Source organism: Erythrolamprus reginae, chromosome Z (genome assembly GCF_031021105.1).
Source record: "Erythrolamprus reginae isolate rEryReg1 chromosome Z, rEryReg1.hap1, whole genome shotgun sequence".
NCBI classification, from domain to species: domain Eukaryota; kingdom Metazoa; phylum Chordata; class Lepidosauria; order Squamata; family Dipsadidae; genus Erythrolamprus; species Erythrolamprus reginae.
Window position 1 is genome coordinate 151,960,689 of NC_091963.1, and position 14,760 is coordinate 151,975,448.

At 46.2% G+C, this 14,760-nt stretch overlaps 1 protein-coding gene across 1 annotated transcript in view; it reads left to right on the top strand.

The window, feature by feature from the left end:
- The first annotated feature begins 3,477 nt into the window (after positions 1 to 3,477).
- ZBTB4 (zinc finger and BTB domain containing 4) overlaps positions 3,478 to 14,760 on the top strand; it is a 46,249-nt gene continuing 34,966 nt past the window's right edge. The window contains exon 1 of the mRNA XM_070767339.1: positions 3,478 to 3,567. The gene's annotated coding sequence lies outside the window, so the exon portion shown is untranslated. The remainder of the gene's footprint in view (positions 3,568 to 14,760) is intronic.

Below are 14,760 nucleotides of genomic sequence, written 5' to 3' on the forward strand. Positions count from 1 at the left end.
AAAAAATATGATTTCAACAATCGAGTTATCGAAGCGTGGAACTCATTGCCAGACTCAATTCTGTCAACCCCTAACCCCCAACATTTCTCCCTTAGACTCTCCACGATTGACCTCTCCAGGTTCCTAAGAGGCCAGTAAGGGGCGTACATAAGTGCACTGGTGTGCCTTTCGTCCCCTGTCCAATTGTCTTTCCTTTCTCTCACTTATCATATATATTTTCTTTCTTTCATATATCCTCTCCTCTAAGTTCACTTTACCCTTATATATATTACTACATGTCTATTTTTCTTCCTATGTATTTGTGTATTGGATGAATGAATGAATAAATAAATAAATAATCAGAATTGTGCTTAAATCGGCTGTTGATAGTTTGCTGCAAGGAGGCAACCCGATAACTATAAACGCCTAAACAGAATGTTCAAGTGATGAGACTTATTTTTTAACAACTGCTTTATTATTGTTCTAGACAACTTCACAAAATGAAGAAGCTTTAAAAAAAAAAAAAATGCTCGATCTGAAGAGGTCCAGTGCTATTCCAGAAAGCCACATTGATTTTAACAAGCATCTGTAGAAAGCATAGTCTGAACGTAGCAGTGTCCTGTTTTGCCAGGAAGATACGGCGGCTGAGTGAAACCCTGACTTAGTCATGTTTGGAGTAGATCTGTTTAAATAAACGGGAGGAGTTCATGGGACTATTTTTAAGGAAACTTTCCGGCATTGATACACTTGCCATCGTGGACATTTCTCCCAATTCTTTGCCATTTCTATGGGTCAGGCAACAAAAATGCACCACAAACAATGTAGAAGATCATCTGTGTTAGTTGCTGGTTGCTGGGAGGCAGAAATTTTTTCTGCCTTGTTTTCCTCCAAAACAAATCTGGTAAATGTTGTGGTTAGCTCTGGCCCAGCTCCTGCCCCAAGGACTGTGGATGTGGGGGAGACATCCACATGCTGCAGGCCTGTTTTGCCCCCGGTGGAATCTGCTGATGAAGGCTCCTCTGACCAAGAAGACATGAGTGACAGGGAGGAGGAGAGTGGGGCAGACAGCTCAGAAGGAGATCAATTCTCTAGCTCCTCCTTGGATTCGGAACAAGAGTTAATGATACAGCCACACATGCGGAGAGCGATGCATAGGCAACAACAACTGAGAGATTATTATCAAAGAAAATGAGGCCACCTGTGGTTGGGTGGGGCTGTGGTCATTATAAAGAGCAGCCTGTGGGTTTGGCCATTGTGGAGGATTATCTGATTGTTGCGTTTCGTGACTGCTTTACTGACTTTGACCTTTCTGTGCTGATTTTTCCCTGCTTTGAAACTAAACCAGAGCAAAGTGTGTGTCACTTTGTGAAAGAAGGACTGTGAATTGCCTCACAGCTGCAAGCTAAGTATCACAGAACTGATAAGGGACTTGTACAAATTGCCAGTTTGTTTGGAGACGAGTGCTCTTGGCTACACCAAAAGAGGGCTTGGTTTAAGTGAATTTTCATTATAAAGAACATTGTTTTGAATTTTCAAACATGTGTGTGTCTGAAATTTGTACCTGAGAATTTTTGGGAGGAGTCTACCAGAGAGCCCGACAGAACAGTAAATGGGGGAGGGAGGGGATTATGGGGGGAGGGGTTTCCTCAGGCTCAGGGAAGGCAGCATGTCCAGTGTGCCTTGCCCACCTGCACACACACATACACACAAAAGCAAGATTCCCACAACAAAGCTGGCATTTGCTGTTTCCCATCTGCAGGAAAGTGGGGTGGGGGGGTTGGGAGGCCCACTGGAAGCCAAGGGGCGTGGGGAGAAAGGAAGGGGAAGAGGCCCCCAACTTTGGGAAGAGGGAGACACACCCACCTTTGGCATTGGCCTAGCAACCTTGAACCAGCAAATGCGGACGATGCTTCCACCTCGCCCTGGCTGCTGCTAATTGTGAGGTCATTGCATAGGTCACTGTGACCTCGGGACCCTCCTAAGAGAATGGCCCAAGAGAGTTGGAAGGGACCCCGGAGGTCTTCTAGTCCAACCCACCCCTTGCAGGAGCAAGAGATGCTACCACAGCATTTCGACTGGTCCAATCTCTCTTGCTAAAAACAAACAAACAAACCAACCAACCACAAGTTCTGGTGGCAAGCTGTTCCACTGGTTAATTGTTTTCACTGTCCAGGCATTTGTTGCTAAGGTTGCTTTCTCTTCTTGGTTAGCTGCCAGCTAGGCAGAGACACCCCCATGCAGGGTTGACCCCCATCCTCAGGGGGTAGAAAAGGGGAGGCTGCCCCCCCTGTGGAGCTGACCCCACCCTGTGTGTGTATTCACATGTGTAAACCCAGAGGTTTTTGTGCAAGACAGGGAGCAGCCAGTGTGGTTGTGTTTTTGTGTAGTGTGTGCCTAATCTTTGCCGGGGTGGGTGGGTGCGGGTTGGAAGCATCTCTTGCCCCCCCTCCCTTTTAGAACGTGACCCTCCCTTCTCTGGGCAGGGGGCAGTGTTTTCATGCTGGCCCGGGAGGGGGCTTGCAAAAATGGGAGCCCTGTTCTTGCTTCTACCGCCTCTCCTCCTCTTCTTCCTCCTTTGCTCTTTGTCCTCTTCCTCTCTTCCTCTTCCTCCTTTTGCCTTGGCCTTCCTCCTCTCCTTCCTCCACCTCCTCTCTTCCACTTATGGTCTTTTCTGTTCCTCCCCCCTCCTTCCTCCTCCTCTTGTCCTCCTGCTCTTCCCGTTTCCACCCTCCCCTGCTCTTCCTCCTCCTCTCTCCTTTCTCACTCCTGCTCTTTCTTCTCTTTCTCTTCGTCTCTTTCCTCCTCTTCCTCTTCTTCCCCACTCCTGGCCTTTCTCCTCTTCCACCTCTACTTCCCTCCCCACTCTTCTCCTCCTCCTCCTCCTCCTTCTTCCTCTTCCTCCTCTTTCTTCTTCTCCTTCTTATTATTATACCTCTTCTTCTTCTTCTTCTTCCTCTTCTTCTTCCTCCTCTTTCTTCTTCCTCCTCCTCCTCCTCCTTCTTCTTCTTCTTCCTCTTCCTCCTCTTTCTTCTCCTCCTTCTTATTATTATACCTCTTCTTCTTCTTCTTCCTCTTCTTCTTCCTCCTCTTTCTTCTTCCTCCTCCTCCTCTCTTCTTCTTCTTCTTCTTCTTCTTCTTCTTCTTCTTCTTCTTCTTATACCTCTTCCTCTTCTTCCTCCTCCTCCTCTTTCTTCTTCTTCTTCTTCTTCCCCACTTGTTCCTCCTTTTCTCCTTCCTCCTCTTCTTGTCCTCTTGGTCTCCCCCTGTCTCCTCTTCTTCCCTGCTTTTCTCTCTCTTCTTTTTCTCTTTGTCCTCTTCCTCCTCTTCTTCCCTCCTCCTCCTCCTCCTCCTCCTCCGTGCACGAGCCGCCTGGCGGGCGCGCGTCGTTGGGGAAGGGAGGGGAGGGGGGTCGGTGCCGGGGGGATGACGTCAGAGGGGGCGGGTGGGGGGGCAGAGGGGGCGGGCGGAGGAGCAGCTCCGTCCGTGCCAAGCAGCATCGGTGGCGGCGGAGGCAGCAGCATGCCCGGCGGAGGGGCGAGCCGACTCCATCTTGCGCTGCCCCCGGACGGACGGCTCGGAGGCAGCCAGGTAGGAGAGGCCCTCGCCCCCCCCGACCCCCCGCTCGCCCAGCAGGGACCCCCGGAGGTCAGCCACACCGCCCCGCCTTAGCTGCGCAGTGGCCGGCCGAGGGCGCCTTGGCCAACTTCAGCCGCGCTTCTCCGCCCAGCCGCCCCCTCGCCTGCCCCGGCACCGCACTGGGATGGAGGGATGGGGCTGGGGGGGGGGGGGCTCCATGGGGGGCGGGAGGAGGAAGAGGAGGAGGAAGAGGGGGGAGCGCTCTGGAAACATTGGGTCGGAATCCCAGCTGCCTCTGGGCTTTGCGCCGCGGCCGGAAAGTCGGTCTGAGTTTCTGCCCCTTTCGCCTTCCTTCCTTCCTTCCTTCCTTCCTTCCTTCCTTCCTTCCTTCCTTCCTTCCTTCCTTCCTTCCTTCCTTCCTTCCTCCCTCCCTCCCTCCCTCCCTCCCCTCCTTTCTCTTCTCTTTCCTTCCTTCTCACCTCTTTCTTTCATTCCTATCTTTCTTCCTTCCTTTTCTTTCCCTTTCCTTCCCCCTCTTTTTCCTTCCTCCTTTCCTTCCCTTTCCATCTTTCCTTTCCTCTTCTTTTTCCTTCCTTTCCCCCCTTCCTTTACCTCCCTCCCTCTCTTTCCTCTTCTCACCTTTAATTTCCCTCCTTCCTTCTTTCCTTCCTACTATCCTTCTCTCTCCTCCCTTCCTTTCCTTCCTTCTCTTTTTCCTTCCTACTTTCCTTCCTTTCCCTTTTCATTCCTACCATTTCTTCCTTCTCTTTCTCTTCTCCTTCCTTCCCATCTTTCCTTTCCCTCCCTCTTTCCTTCCTACTATCTTCTTTCCTTCCCTCCTTCCATTCCCCTTCTTCCTTCCTTGTCTCTTTTTACTTTCCTTCTTCTCTTTCTTCCTTCTCTCTCTTTCCCTTCCTTTCTTTCCATTCTTCTCTCTTTCCCACTTCACTCTCTTTTCCTCCCTCCTTCCTTCTCCCTTTCCCTCCCCTTTCTTTCTTTCCTTATTTCTCTTTCCCTTCCTTCCCTCACTTTCCTTCCATTTTTCCTTCCTACTTTTCTCCCCTTTTCTTCCTCCCTCCCTCCTTCACTTTACCTCCCTCCCTCTCCTTCACGCCTTTAATTTCCCTCCCTGTTTCCTTCCCACTATCCTTCCCTCTCCTTCCTCCCTTTCCTTCCTTCTCACCTTTCTCTTTCATTCCTACTTCCTTCTTTCCCTTTTCCCTTCCCTTTTCTATTTTCCATCCTTCTCTTTCCTTCCTTTTCCTTCCATCCTTCCCCTCCCCTTTCCTTCCCCTCTCTCTCCTTCCTCTTCCTATTTTCCATCCCTCTCTTTCCTTCCTTTTCCTTCCCTCCTTCCCCCTCCCTTTCCTTCCCCTCTCTCCTTTCTCCTTTCTCTTCCCATTTTCCATCCCTCTCTTTCCTTCCTTTTCCTTCCCTCCTTCCCCTTCCTTTTCCTTCCCTCCTTCCCCCTCCCTTTCCTTCCTTCCTTCCTACTTTCCTCCCCTCTCCTTCCTTCCTTTCCTTTCTCTTTCCTCTTTCCCCTCCTTTCTTCCTCCCTCTTTTCTTTCTCTCCCAAGCCACCCCAACTTCAATCCTCCCCTTGGTCACTGTGTGTGCGTGCATGTGTGTGTGTCACTCATGTGAATCATCACCCCCCCACCCCAAACATCCAGTGCCACCACCACCCCTTCCCGTCCCAAAGGAAGATCGCAGGTGCCGGCCTTAGGGGCTGGACTTTGCCCAGGCCACCTTCCCCTGGAGAGGGATTTTAGGCAGCAGGCACCACATGCACCAGGTGAGGATTGGGGGGACTTTCCAGCTGTGCCTGCTAGGTATGGGAGTCCCCCTCCCCCCCGCCCTCTGAACTGCTCCGCGCCAAGGAAAGCCCTGGAGAATATGGCATGGGCATCCCTTGACCACTTCTGCAGTTTTTCTCTCTCTCCTTTCCAGGCTCTGTTTGGTCATCCAGTTGAACCGGGCTGGCCTTGGGCGGCCAAAATGGCTTGTGGGTTTGTTTTGGATCGGCAACCAAATACAAAATCAGGTTTTGGGAGGAAAACCCGGGTTTCGAAACCTCCCAGTTTTCCCAACCTGGAAGTTTTTCAGCCCTCACCACACCCACACGCACCCCCCCCAATGGCTCGATGTGGGATAGATTCCCACCCCCCACCCCCACCCCCGTTTTCACTCTGCAAACCAGGCCGGCCCTCCTCCTCCTCTTCCTCCAATTCCTTCTCCGCATTTTGCAAACTCCCTTCGGCGGCTTCCAATTTTTTGCTGCGTTGGTTGCTCCAAATTTCCTCCCCTGGAGAAACGCACCGGAAAAGGGGGAGGTGGTGGTAGCCCCCCCCCCCTCCCGGGGAAAAATAATTAATTTGATGGCCACACCTCCTCTCTCATGGCTAATTTTTCCCCCCTTTTTTCTGTTCCCCTGCATTTATTCCCTGACACTTTTGTTGCATCTCTCTGCTCTTTGGCAGCAAGGATGTGCAACAAACACAACGACCAACAAGCCTTAAACGCCTGTTGTTGTTGTTTTTTTCCAGCCTCCCCAAGGCTTCCCCCCCTTTCCTTCCTTCTATTTTTCTCTCCTTGTCTTTTTTTTCCTTCCTCTATTCCTTGCTAATTTTTCCCCTCCCCCCTGCACCTCCCTGGGCCACCGTGTTAATTGGCGAGAGAGCCGCTTACACAACCATCCAAACACACCCATCGCCGGAGGGGCTGTTGGAAATGCAGGACTGGAGGGCGGGGGGGGGGTTCGGTGTGTGGACGTGGCGAGCTGCAACGCAACCATCGCAGATGCTAAAAAGCTGTTGTGTTCCTCTTCTTGGAGTGCGTGTTTCCCATTTCTCCCAAACGTGGCTGGCAGGGAGAAGGAGAGAGAGAGAAATGTGTTTGGTTGCGTAACTCAGAAGCAGGTGTGTGAGTCCCAATCACCTTGTCTTAAAGCCCCGTCGTATCTTTGAAACGGTCCCTAAGTGGAACGGTTATAAATCAGGGATCGCCTGCATTATGACCACAGTCAAGCCCAATGTTGACATTGGTTAAGCGAGACGGTTAAGCGAGTTTTGCTCCACCCTGACGCCTTTCTTCCCACCGTTGTTAAGTGAATCGCTGCCACTGTTCAGTTAGCAACCCAGTTGTTAAGTGATTCAGATTCTGATTGACTTGGCTTATAAGAAAGTTCTACTGGGATGGTGTGTCGTAAGTACGAATCGGTTGTCCAGTGTCTGAATTTTGATCACAGTCATAAATCCCTTTACCGCCCCCCCCCAGCGCCATTCACTTCAAGATGTCACTAAATGAACGGTTGTAAGTCCAGGACTGCCTGTTTAGGCAATGCAACATTCCCGTTGTTAAAAGTGAGACAGTGGTTCAGCAAACGTGGACCTCATCCTAACAACTTTCTTGCCACCGTTGTTAAGCGAACTGCCGTGGTTGTTAGTAACAACGGCTTGTTATTAAGCGAATATCTTCACTATTGAGACGATTAACTTGGTTCGTCACGTGAATCTCAATTCCCTGTCGTCAGAAGGTCGTGAAAAATGGATCACATCACGGTCGTAAATACGAGTCCATGGCCTAGCGTCTGGACTTTGATCACCTGACCACGGGGGGAGGGGGAAGAATGCTAATGACGGTTGTAACCACGGAAAACGATCCTAAGTCCCAAGGTTTTTTCCCAGCGCCATCGTCACTTCAAACGGTTGCTAAACAAAGCGACAAAAGTCGAGGATTCCCCTGTACACCGGTGCCTGTCGCACACTCGATTTAAAAAAAACCCTTCAGATTTCAAATGTTGGGTGATATTTTTTTTAAAAAAACTTCAGGACCAGAGAACAAGGGCAGCGAAGCGGATGCCAACGTGCGAGATTTACAGGTGCGTTGTGAGTTGCGGCAGGCACAAACAATTTTCTGTCTTCCCCCTCCAGGCGCGTGGCACAATAGCAACGTGGCACTGGCGTTTTGCACAACGGCTGGAGGAAGATTTTTCTCACCTTACATGATGGTGTGTTTCTAAGGCTTTTGCACAAGGGCTTTAAAGTTCGGACGAGAGGGAGAGTTTGTGATGGTGCGCGCACAAATGCTCCTCCCTGAATCCGGTGCAGCTCAAGGGGAAAGTGACGCATTCACCAAAACCCTTTTCTTTTTTTCTTTTTAAAATACTTTTAATTGGGTTTTTTTTTTAAATGTTTACATCTTTGTACTAACAGGTGGGTCAACATCCATATATTTTTTCATTCATATCAATATATTGTATATTTATACATTTGTACATACAATTCTTTGTAAAGTTGTTATTGTGAACTTGCACTTCCTTTTCGTGTCCATTTGTACCACTTTTTGTCCAAGTTGAATAATAACCTGAGTCGTTTTGATCATTTAATTCCATAGTTAATCAGTCCATCTCTGCACATTCGCATGTTTTTTTTAATTATCTCCTTATCACCAGGTGTCTGTGGGTCTTTGTATTTTTGTGCATAAGCAATTCTTGCAGCTGTTACAATGTGTAGTACTAGATATTTAATATTTTTTACATACAATTTTCTAATAATCGGGATTGAGCAGCACAGAAGTGGATTAAACAAACAAACAAAAACCAAATAAAAATAATTCAGGCATAAATTCAATTACTGTACCTGTTATTTCTTGTAACCATTTCCTCAGTTTCCTCCAATACTTTTTCGCTTCAGGACGTAATGAGAGAAGGTGCCCTACTCTTCTTTTACAACATGCCTGATTGCAATTTGGGTATATCCCCAATTTGGGTAAACCCTTTCCATCTCATATTTCAGAGTCTCTCGCTGCAACCAGGAACCCCTGGCCAGGAGAGTTCATTGCAGACCTGGTCTCCTGCCTCCAATCCTCTGCCCTCCCAGATGTGAGGGCATCAGGATCCTTGAATCCCCTGGCACGCGTGGTGGGCCAAAGCCCCAACCTTACAGCATAACCATTTTTCAAAACATAGAAACATAGAAACATAGAAGTCTGACGGCAGAAAAAGACCTCATGGTCCATCTAGTCTGCCCTTATACTATTTTCTGTATTTTATCTTAGGATGGATCTATGTTTATCCCAGGCATGTTTACATTCAGTTACTGTGGATTTACCAACCACGTCTGCTGGAAGTTTGTTCCAAGCATCTACTACTCTTTCAGTGAAATAATATTTCCTCACGTTGCTTTTGATCTTTCCCCCAACTAACTTCAGATTGTGTCCCCTTGTTCTTGTGTTCACTTTCCTATTAAAAACACTTCCCTCCTGGACCTTATTTAACCCTTTAACATATTTAAATGTTTCGATCATGTCCCCCCTTTTCCTTCTGTCCTCCAGACTCTACAGATGGAGTCCATGAAGTCTTTCCTGATACGTTTTATGCTTCAGACCTTCCACCGTTCTTGTAGCCCGTCTTTGGACCCCTTCAATTTTGTCAATTTTGTCAGAGGCAGCCTATCAGCCGGGCGTTCCCAAAAGCAAATGGCTGGAAACTTTTAATAAACATGTGACAGTCAAAGGAGAAATAACGTCTCCAGAAGCAACGTGAGAAAATATTATTTGACGGAAAGAGTGGTAGATCCTTGGAACAAACTTCCAGCAGATGTGGTTGGTAAATCCACAGTCACTGAATTGAAACATGCCTGGGATAAACATAGATCCATCCTAAGATAAAATACAGGGAATAGTGCAAGGGCAGACGAGATGGACCAGGGGGGCTTTTTCTGCCGTCAATCTTCTCTGTTTCTATGTTTCTAATTCCCTCCAGCGCAGCCTCGTATCGGTGAAAGTTGTGAGGGCGCTTCACCACTGGAGGTTTTTTAAGAAGACTGGACAGTCAACTTTTCTGAAAACGGTAGGGTCCAGCCTGGGGTTGGACTAGAAGACCTCCAAGGTCCCTTCCAACTCTTGTTGATTCTGTAATTCACCAGTGGAACAGCTCACCACCAGAATGTTTGGTTGCTCTGGATGTTTTTAAGAAGAGAGTGGAAGTGATAGAGGATAAAACATTTGTTAAAACAGAGCTTTTCCCCACCTTACGACATTTCCCGCTGAAGTTTGTTTTAAATGAATCACTGCAATTGTTAAAATTCGGTTGTAATGCAAATCAGGCTCCACACACACACACACACACACACACACACACACACGGACTTCACTGGTGCAAAGGTCGCACCAGGGGATTGAATCCCTGACCCCAGGATGCTGCAACCATTATTAAACACCGGTCAGTTGTCAAGAGTCTTGAATTTTGATCATGTGACCACATGGCCATAAGTTTGAAAAACAATCGTAAGTCATCATTTTTCAATCTCATTGTAACTTCCAGCGGTCATTAGATGGACAAGGACTCAAGGTGTAATATATACCAGGAATCCCAAATCCAGTTTTAATTTAATTTAATTCAATTCAATTTAATTCAATTCAATTCAAATCAATTTAATTTAATTTAATTTAATTTAATTTAATTTAATTTAATTTAATTTAATTTAATTTAATTTAATTTAGTTATTATTTATTTATTTATTTTATTTGATTGAATTCTAATTCTAATTCATGATTGATTATGCCCTTATAAATTTGATTTATAAGGGTACATTTTGGCCCCACATTACAAAAAAGAGGCTGAGACTTTTGGGGGGAAACGCCGAGAAGAGCAATGAAGAGGATTTGAGGCCTGGAGAGTCAAACATAGGAAGAACGGTGGCAGGATTTGGGGTTTGGCCAGTGCTAGAGAAAAAAAAGGACGAGGAGGGGCTTGTTGGGGGGTCCTCCAGTATTTGTGGGGTTGCCATAAAGAAGAGGAAGGGGTCCTGCTATTCTCCAAAGCTCCCGAAGACAGGACAAGAATCAATGGATGGAAACTAATCAAAAGAGAGAAGCAACCCGGAATCCAGGAGGCATTTCCTGACATCAAGGACAATTAAGCCTTGGAACAGCTTGCCACCAGAAGTTGTGGGTGCTTTATCCCTGGAGCTTTTGAAGAAGAGGCCAGGGAAGCCTTTGTCTGAAGTGGGATGAGGTCTCCTGCTTGAATAGGGGGCTGGACTAGAAGACTTCCAAGGGTCCTTTCCCGTGCTATTCTGATGATCTTACATCTTTATGTCAAATATTAAAGGGCAGTGACGGCGAACCTCTTTTTTTTGGATCTAGTGCCAAAGGCATCCACATGTGCATGATAGCGTGCATGTGCCCCCGCCCATAATGCAATGCCCTCCCCACCAGGCATATGCGTACAACCCCCCCGCACTTTCCTCCCCCCCAATGCAATGTGCGCAGGCCTCATTTAAGGCCCCGGACCTCCAGTAGGCCTGTTGGGCCATTTTTCACCCTCCCCAGGCTTCAGGAAAGCTCCAGAGCCTTTGGATGGCGAAAAACGGCCCCAACGGGACTACTGGAAGTAGCCCCCAAAATGGGCCCAACCAGACTACTGGACGTAGGCCTCAAAGCGGTCCATTTTTCACCCTCCCCAGGCTTCAGGAAAGCTCCAGAGTCTTTGGATGGCGAAAAATGGTCTAAAGGTCTCGTGTCTGACCCAGCGGGTTGGACTAGAAGACCTCCAAGACCCCTTTTCAGCTCTGTTCCTAGCTATTGATTTGCCAGCAGGCCCCTTGTGTTTCCTGTGTGGAGAATTTCTCTTTCAAGGTGGCTTCAGCCTCTCCATCCTTCCTCCTGCCTTCTGGGGTTTTGTTGTTGTTGTCGTTGTCGTTCGTTTTGTTTCCTTTCTTTTCCTGCCAATTCAGCCCGGCCTCTTCAGCCGCTGGAGAGGAAGAAAAGGAGGGTTTTTTGGGACGGAAAGGTCATTGCGATGGAAAGCTTGACACGCAAAATCTTCCGTTTCGCCACTTGGATGTTCTCTGACCTTGGAGACGACGGGTGGGGCAAATGAAATATGAAATTATTATTATTATTTTCTTGGCAAATCCAATTCCAACGGGCTGAAAATGTAGCAATCCTCAGATTGAATCATTCGAGTGACCGTTCCAAGTTCCAAGGGAACTTTAAGACACCGTTTTTTCACATTGAAAGCCGTGGCAGCCACTCTGCCCCCTCTGATCACGTCCTCCAAGTTCAGACGGACTCATACTTACGACGATCCCGTGATCCTGTGATTTGGTGACCTTCGGATGAGCAAAGTCAACTGTGTGTGTGTGTTTGTTTGTTTGTGTGTGTGTGAGAGAGAGCGACGGATTCACTGAACAACTATTTGACTTGCGTAACAGCCACAGCGACTCACTTAATGACAGCGGGGACGGGAGGAAGGTCGTAAGATGGGGCAAACATCTTCCTTAAGTGTCGGAAACGTGGTTCAGTCCAGGGCTAGATGTACGCATTGTTTGGGGTGAATGGCAGTGACGGGCTGGGCGTGGGTGTGTCTGGTGTGCGGCATGCGCACTCTGGCATGAGATTTGGCTTCTGCACATGCGCAGGAAACAAAATCTTACGCGTGGATGCTCTCACTTGCGAGATTTTACCATTTTTTAGCAATTGGAAACAAAAAAACCTGCTGAAAATCAGTGGAATCTCACACCTGAGCACCCTCACGCAAGATTTCACTTCCTGCGCATACGCAGAAGCTGAATTACATGTGGGCAGGCGCATGTACGCATCAGGAATGCGGAGATGTGTGCACAGCTCCGTTTTTCCAACTGGGACTGCGCACCGGACTGTCCGTGGTTGGGTGCCTTGCAAGGAAGGTTTCTAGTAAGCCCCGAACGGTAAACCAGGATGTCTGTTGCTTCCTTTCGCTGCTGGGGAAACTCAGAACAAGTTGTGGCTTGTATTCAACATGGCTTATTTATGGGTTTCCATATTTTATCTCCCCCCCCCACCTTGGCAACCTCTCGAGTGGGGAGGGGTCCCAGCCCTTCCGTTCTCCTCTCAGCCCAGGAATGCAGAGTGACGGGTCCTGCCTGGGTCTGTTTGCCGTGAATAAGTGCCCGAGGGTGATTGTGTTATTTAACACGCACAAATGTACACAAAGGCACCTTGTTGTTGTTGTTGTTGGAGCAGATTTTTGCACCATCCGAATGGTTCACTTTGGCTTCTTCGCCAAGGGTGTGGCGGGCACAATCGACTTCCTGTTGGCGCGGGCTCTATGTGTGTGTGTCTGTGTGTTTGGGTTTTGCAGGGGAGGGTGTGTATCGTTGCGCAGTTAATCTGAGATTTTTTCAAAACTGAAGAACTTTGAAAGCTGGGTGAACTTCAACTCCCAGAATTCCCTGGCCGGCTGTGTGGAATTCTGGGAGTTGAAAGTCCCTCCCGGCTTAAAAAATTTCCCAACTTGGGAAACAATGGATCTAAACATAGGTAGTTCTCGACTTATGACGGCTCATTTAAGTGACCGTATTTACAATGACACGGGCGGGGGGGGGGGCTTACTTGGGATCCTTTTTCAATTCTTAACAACTGTATTTATAGAATATGAAACAGTAGAATAAAATGAGAATAGAATGGAATAGAAAACAATAGAAATAATAAAAATAGAATAGAAAATAGAATAGAATAAAATGAGAATAGAATAAAATAATAGAATTAGAATAGAATACAATAGAATAGAAAAAAATAGAAGTAATAGAATAGAAAATAGAATAGAATAAAATGAGAATAGAAATAGAATAGAAAGAAATAGAAATAATGGAAATAGAACAGAAAATAGAATAGAATATAAAATAGAATAGAATAAAATGAGAATAGAATTAGAATGAAATGGAATGAAATGAAATAGAATAGAAAACAATAGAAATACCGGTAATATATATATATATATATTTGTTTTATATATTTTTCTTATATATCTACATTAGATTTGTTTACTGTTATATTGTTTTTATTATTGTTGTGAGCATACAAATAGCATACAAATCTAATAAATTGAATTAAATTGAATTGAATAGAAATAGAATAGAAAATAGAATAGAATAAAATGAGAATAGAATAAAACAATAGAATTAGAATATAATAGATAGGAAGAGAACAGAAAATAGAATAGAATATAAAACAGAATAGAATAAAATGAGAATAGAATAAAACAATAGAATTAGAATAAAAATAGAATACAAAGAAATAGAAATAATAGAATATAAAATAGAATAGAATAAAATGAGAATAGAATTAGAATAGAATAGAAAGAAATAGAAACAATAGAGTATAGAATATAATAAAATGAGAAAAAGGAATAGAATAGAACTAGAATTAAAGTACAGAATATAATACAGAATAGGAAACAATAGAATAGAATTCAGAATTAGAATTGCATAGAATTGAAAACAGAATAGCATAGAAAATGAATCGAGTACAGAAAACAATAGAATAGCAAATGGAACGGAACTGGGAGGGACACTTGAGGTCTTCTAGTCCAACCCCTGCTTTGGCATTTTCAGACTAATGATTGTCCAATCCCTTCTTTAAAAAACGTCCAATCATGTTCATTAAAAAAATCCCTTCTTTATTTATTTTCTCCCCCGCTAGTTTCTGAAAAGCCAGGAACAACATGATACCGTCACCGATTTAGCCAATAACGCATATTGCCTGGTGGTAAGTGGGGGAAACGGTGTTTCCATTGACTCCGGAATGCGTCGAGGTTTGGATGGATTCATCCTTTTCTTTTAAAGGAACAGCAGCCTCCATTTCTGGATATATTTATATATTAGTTTACAATATATATTTTCTCTCCTGGTATCTATCCGTGCTTCGTTTGGGGATCTTCTTTAATCGTTCGCTAATTCCACCCACCATCCTGATGAGATTTTATTTATTGATGTGTTTATGTTTTGCAGCTCTCGGGATGCTTTGGAGGTTGGAAATGCACACACAAAACTAGGGTTTAGGTGTTTTAACGGTGACACCTGGTGTTAGGTTCTGGTTAATGATTTGCCAGGCTTTGGCTAATCCTTTATCCTTGGTGGATTGGAAAGGACGAGCTGGCTCCTTTTGAGATGACTCATTAATAGGGTTTGGATCTCTCGATGTTGGGAGCGGCGTCCAGAACAAGCCAGGATGGTCGTTCTCTCACATACACACACACACACTGTCATCTGGGTGTTGCATGCTTTGCTCGCTTGCCAAACTGGGTATCTGTCCGTGCCTCGGTGGGCTTTGCAGAATGAAATCCAATTTCTCCCCGATCCTGAGGTCGCAACCGCACCCTGAGCTGAACCCTGAATGTTGGCTAGTCTCCGATCCAGCTGCCTGGCCTTGAATCGCACA